The sequence below is a fragment of the Myotis davidii genome, unplaced genomic scaffold (assembly GCF_000327345.1).
Source record: "Myotis davidii unplaced genomic scaffold, ASM32734v1 scaffold148, whole genome shotgun sequence".
In the NCBI taxonomy this organism is placed as follows: Eukaryota; Metazoa; Chordata; class Mammalia; order Chiroptera; family Vespertilionidae; genus Myotis; species Myotis davidii.
In genome coordinates this window covers 57,761-64,415 of record NW_006299479.1, presented here as the reverse complement: position 1 = coordinate 64,415, position 6,655 = coordinate 57,761, and positions in this window count along the sequence as shown.

Genomic DNA, 6,655 nt, shown 5'->3' with positions numbered 1-6,655 from the left:
CCCTCTCCCTTCCTCTCTGAAATCAATAAAAACATATTTTAAAAAATTAAAAGCTTAAAGTTTAAAAAATAAAAGAGTGAGGTGAGCGAGTGTGAAGCATGGAGTGCGGTAGTGTGTATGGATGAGGTTAGTAAGAGATGGGGACGAAGGAGGCAGGCATTCCGCAAAGTGTTTCTAAATGAGATGCCAGAGGGACAAAACAGGGCAGTAGCTCACTAATTGGAACCCCCCCATCTTGGAAGGCACAGTCAGAATGCTCCCAACCTGTTGGGCTCAGTGACAGTGATGGGTGACAGGGGGGTGGAAGAGGGAATCATTTGTTTCTCGTTTATAAGAATTGTGCCCCCTGGTGGACAACCTGCACCACCCCAGGGGTGACCTGACCTCAGGAGTCTTTGGTTGCCCCTTTCTCCCCACTCCCCTCTTAAAGTACCCCTCTCTGGTCACTGTCTGACATTCTACTATCCGAACCTCCTTTAGAAAAAGGCTTTGATCTTTTTAAGGTGTAAATATATGTGAATGGAAACATTGTAAAGCTGTTATCAGCTATTTTTTCCACCCTGGTGTAAATGAAGATACTGGCAGCAGCAAATTTTGAGAAAGGGGAGTGTGGGTGCATGAGAAGAATGAGAGAGAGCTGACAGAAAGCATGGGGGTATTGAGGCCAGGCAGGGAATGGAGAGGTGGAAGGGAGAGGGTTGTGCTAAGAGGAGAGAATGGAGGAACACAGTGCCTACCCCCTAATTTACCTAAATGAAGAGAGCAAGAGCCTTAGCTCACCTCGGGTTTTCTTGGCAGAACTGATCAAGTAAATTGCAAACTCCGGAGGTGAGAATGGTATCTATCATGCTTTCTAATTGCAAGCGTATCAAATGATGTTCTTCACTCTGCGGACTCCATGTGTGAGACTACTGTAAGACTACTCTTCTATTAATTTACCCTCCCTCTGCGAGGAACATGGCTGTATAAGGGAGAGTCAGGGTGCTAGCAGGAGGCAGCCTGCATGCATTATTCGGTGAGTTTCCCAGAGTCTAATCAGGACCCTTTGTTCTAGCCTCCTAGCTCCAAGAGAACAAACAGGAGTTAAACCCCAGAGGAAAAGACAGAGTGGGTGGCTGAGAGGGGGAAAGTAGAGTTAAATATTTCCTCCGAGCAAAGAAGAATGGACCCAGGCCCAGAGCTATAATTCACGGGTGCTTAGATGAGTGTCCAGCTGCTTCAGCTGTCTCCACATCTGGGAGAGGATTGGCCAAGGGAGCCAGCACGTGAGGAAGCCAGTGGATGAGGCGGCTCACTGCCCGAGCCTTCCAAGCAGCTTCCCAGAGCCTGGGCCTTTGGAGCTGTCATCTGCCGTGCCCAGCTCTGTGGCAGTTTCCACGAAGAGCAGATGAAACACATCTGGGATGTTCAGGGATCTCTGACACAGAATGGTGGCGATGTAAAGCTCACACGCACACACATGGCAAGTCCTGAAATCCCTTTTCTGTGTAAAACCTGGTCTAAATCCTCACATGGTAAATCAGTCACAACCTGGGCATGTGCCCTTGACCAGAATCGAACCTGGGGCCTTTTAGTTCGCAGGCCGACGCTCTATCCACTGAGCCAAACCAGCTAGGGCTGGGATATTTCTTTCAGCCGCGTCCCTCCCCCTGGCTGAGATCATAGAGCGTATTCTACTTCATTTCTTAGCCTCCTCTCTTTCTCCTTAATTCTTTTTGGGGAGATGCTCCGGGATGCTGGGTTTTACAGGTAGGCGGAAGTCATGCTTGGTCCTGATGTTGGGGAATCATCGTGACCTGAGAGCAGGGAACTCGAAGTCTCCAAACCGAATTCTTTGGTTGCCTCCTTCTGGCCTCAGTGCCTCCTCCTTTGGGGCTGATCATCATCTACTTTGAACCTCCTGCACCCACCTGGCTCTGCCAAGCAGTCCACATCTGCTCTGGGGATTGCCATGGAGACCGAACTAAAAGAAAAGGAAGCCTTGGTGTTGATGAGTTTCCAGTTGAGGGTGGCTGTCGTCCAATCTTAGCAAACGAGTTTGACATTTAATTAGCAAAGGGCAGGTCAGTGCAAACGGAATATTCCTGAGTCCACATTTGCTGAAGATACAGAGAAAAATGAAGCAGTCAGATCCGTGTGAGGTCCATTGAGTGACTTCCGAGAGGAGGTGAGAGTTACACACACGCAGAGATGAGGCTGAGCGAGCCTCCGTGGGTGAGATGCTTACATGGAGCCACACGTGCTGGGATAGCAGCTCTGAGCAGAAGCCAGGCTAATTAATTTCACTAGAGCCAGGTTTCCATGTCAAGGGGAAAGAGAAGTGAGTTTGCAAGATGAGCCAAGCAGCTGGCTGCGTCGCTTTAGACAAGTAACTTTATCTTTCTGATCCTCAGCTGCCTCCACGGTGAGAAGAGAGTCCTGGGCGAGGGGACAAGGGTCCCGGGCTAAGGTTTCTGTCACAGAGGTGTAGGAAGTTAATGATAATGGGGAGCAGTGCGTTAGGCATTCCAAACTCTCCCAAGGGATAGAGCCAATCCCCATTGTAGAGATGAAATGTCTTGCCCAAAGCTTCCCAGCCTGTGAGTGACCACGCCAAGAGTAGAACTGAGCCCAGGTAGTCAATCAATATGAATGAAGAGCTCCAACTTGCCAAGCTCTGTGCCAGGCCCCGGGGGATGTAACAGCGAATGAGACAGATAAGGCCCCACTCTCATTCTAGCTGGGGCAGGAGGGAAAGACAGGCAACAAAACGGTAAAGATTCAAGTGAACAAAACAGGTGTACATAGGAGTAAATGCTACGGAGGAAATACAACATGGCATCCCGATTATGGTTTGGGCTTCTTCAGTTGGGTGGCCTAGGAAGGCTCGCTGAGGAGGTGGCACTTGGCTGAGACCTGAAGGGCAGGACAGAGTCAGCCTAGCTGTCGAAGGGCATAAAAGGCCCAGCAGAGGAGTTTAGATTTCACTGCATGAGCTAGGCCCTCAATCTCTCCTTTGGGGAAGGAGTTGCTTTTTATTTTTCAAAGATCATGGAGGACAGGGAGAAACAGGAGGATGGCGATTATAGAGTCCAAATACGGACGAAGGGCTGCCAATGTATCATGGGAAATCCATGAGCAAAGCAGGGAGAGGCCATTTCCATTAGCTTCCCTCCCTTCCATTAGGAATACCAGAGAACGTGGGAGGGCGATGATGGTGGCCATCTTGGGGGGCCAGGTAAGGCTTGGTGGTAATAAAAATAAGAATAAAAAATGAAAATATTAACAGCACTCTTAGATAACATTTATGAAACTTTTAAAAAATGTATTAAGAATATTATCATACATGCCTTCCTTTCATTCTTGAAATATTAATGTTTATTGCATGTAATATTATTATATGTAAGATCATTTTTCTTGAATAATTGGTGTTTATTGCATGTAACATTATCATATTTAAAATAATATTTCCTTGAAATATTAAGGTTTATTGCATGTAACATTATTATATTTATTTATTTATTTATTGCCTTTATTTTATTTTTTTAATTGCTTAAAGTATTACAAAGGGTATTACATATGTGTCTTTTTTTCCCCACCCTTGAACATTATGATATTTAAAATCATTTTTCTTGACATTAAAAAAAACCTGAAAAAAAATTATTAAGCACTTCTGCCCTAGCCAGTTTGGCTTAGTGGATAGAGTGTCGGCCTGTGGACTAAAGGGTCCAGGGTTTGGTTCTGATCAAGGGCATGTACCTCGGTTGCAGGCCCAGTCAATGTGTCTCTCTCACATTGATGGTTCTCTCTCTCTCATACCCTTCTTTCCACTCTCTCTAAAAATCAATGGAAAGGTATCCTCGGGCGAGGATTAATAACAACAACAAAATATAGTAAGCTCTTCTGAGCACTGCTTAAGTATTAACTTATTTAGTGCTCATAATACCTATAGAGAGGAGTAGTATTATTATCCTAACTTTAACAATGAAGAAGCTGAGGCTTTGGGGAGTAGAGTAACTTATCCATAATTGCACAACTGAAATCGAAGGAGCCAGGATGCACATCGGGGTCCTCCAAGCCTGGGCTCTTAATCATCATGCTATATTGCCTTCCGCAGCCTCCAACAGTCCTGTAGCGTTTGATCTGGAAGTGAGCTTAGATTTTATGTAGACCAGAATTCTAACGCAGTCTTGTGACTGACAACCTCTGACCTCGGATGATCCCTCTTCTTTGGACAGGTGAGAAAATCAAGCCAGAGAGCCAGATCAGTGATGTGAATGGAGTACCGATGCTGAGTTCTCCTAACTTCTACTCTAGTACTCTCCATACTGGACTTCAGCAGACACCTAGATCCTCAATTCCTGGGTAGGAAGCCCTGGCAAAGCGATTGAATAGAAGTGCAGCTTCCCAAGAGGGAAAAAGACAAGTGTTAAATAAGAGAATGTGTATAAAACTCGTGGTGCAGTGCTGAGCACCGAGGAAGTGCTCCATGCAGGCCAGTGCCTTTGAGAAAGTCCACTCATGGGGTTTCTCTGCTCAGGGTTGAGACAGTCGGCTGTGATTAGGGAAGAGGAAGCCTCACTGACATGCTGCAGCCCTCGCCAACCCCCGCTGATCACAGTGAAAGTCAAATGTCTGGAAACCTTGTAACCCACCATTATAACGGCTGGGGATAGGAAAACAATTGCTTGCCCTTTACAAGTGGCTTATGACTGCCCTTGGTTGTCTGAGTTTCTCTTTAATTATAGTCCCTCTTTAAACACCCAAACACACAGGGCCTCTGTAGACTTGAACTCCCTCTCTCTCACACACAATCCTCCCATAGGCACACTCTCCCTTTCATTTACAGAGCATAATCACCGCGTCTTACTCATTCACATAATGATTTTCAGCCCCGTGAATCTCAATGGAAGAGGGGCCTCTGGAGGCCGATGGGCATCTGGGCAGCTTCCTGTTCCAAGGCCCCAGGGAAATCTTGGAAGAGTGGGTCCTTTATGGGGAGAAGATAATGGGTAAAAAGTGCTCTTCACTGACGGACCAGTCCCAGTGCTCTCTTCCTTTCAGCAGTGGAATTGTTTACTTGAGCAGCCACTTCTCTAAGAAAATTTCAAAATTCTTCCACACACCTCCTTGTTATGCTTCAGAATCCTGTCTTGTCTTCTAAACTCAACTCAGAGCCTTTTGGTTCTATGACGATGTTCTAGGTATCAGGAGAAATACCTAGAAGAAAGAAGTTGCCAGAAGAAAGAAGTTGATGTTACTGAGAGACACGGAGGATCTCAAGGACCAGCACTTGAAACAGGGTTCCCAGAACCCCCCACTCAAAACTGGTCGGGAGCTCATGGCTTGATGGTCTGTCTTTCATGCCAGTGCCCTGCGTGGTACTTAGTTGAGGATCAAATGAAATAAACTCCTGGGAGAAGTACCCTCTGGGTTTTCTTGTGTACACCAGTCCCTCAGTCCCTCCTTGGCAGGAACGCCAGCCACCTTTCTCCACATCCCCACCAGGCACCGGTGTGCTAGTTATTGCTGCACAAGGTTCTCCACTCTCTTCCCTAAGCCCTGAGGGGATAGCATTCACCCATTTCTGTGGTGTAAATACTTCCACCAGGATCTTTTCCAAGAGCAGCACACCGTTCAGCATTGCCACCCTCTTCCCGCCTCCATCTGCTCTCTGGAAGCTGTGGGCTGTCCTGGAGGGTTGGTGGTTCAGAGCCCAATAGTCGATTAGGGAGTGACGAGGTTTGTTTTTAAACATAATTTGTAATTGTAAGTTTATAGAATTTAACTTTTTAATAACGGCTGTGTTTCACAGCTGACTGGCAAACTGCCTGACAATTTAACAATCTGCACCAACCCAGCCAGCACACCACGGCCCCCTGGGCAGACCGTGGGCGTAGGTGGCCCTGGGTTTCAGAAGGGCTCTCCATGTCCCTGGGAAGTTGCCCTTCTGGCATTAGGACATTCACAGGGATCATTCTTGGTTCTGGTTCTTTCAGGGGACAGTGTCATGAAGAACCAGCAGGGATGTTGCAACAGGAGGGCCTGGGATGGGTGGGGTGGGCTGGGGGGCAGTGGTGGGTCTTCATCCCCAACTCCTCAACTGAACTGCCTTGAGAGTGGCAGTGGGCAGATGTCCGTTGGGGCAGAAGTAACCGAAGTGTCGGGCGTGTCGGCCACCAGGGCATAACTTGAGGGCAAAAAACGCGAACTGAGATTCCTGTTTCTCGGCCAGCCCACGCCTCCTGCCTCAGCTCAACGCCACTCCCTCCCCGCCTAGTGGCTCTCGGCTCTGGAGGCGGGACCGAGTTCTTCGATGGCCCCCGGAGGCTCCCAGCTGCAAGCTTTGGGAGGCTGGGAGGCGAGAGAGGGAGGGGCGCCGACTGGGCAGTCCAAAGAGAAGGGGGCCTTTAATAGGCTCGCCCAGCGCCCGGTTTGTGGCGCTACGAGTGGCTGCAGTTGGGAGAAGCGGCCCGGCACCTCCCTCTAGTTCTCGGCTGCAAACCTTCGCCTTGCACTTGACAGCGGTTGCACTTAAGTTCTGCGGCGCGCTTTGCTAGGGAAGGCACAGGTAGGAGGCGCGGGCTGCAGGGCGCTCGCTCACCGCTCGCCGCTCGGGGAGCCGTCGCCCTCCCTTCGCTCTCCTTCCCGGGAGCTGCGGGCTGCCCGGAGCGTC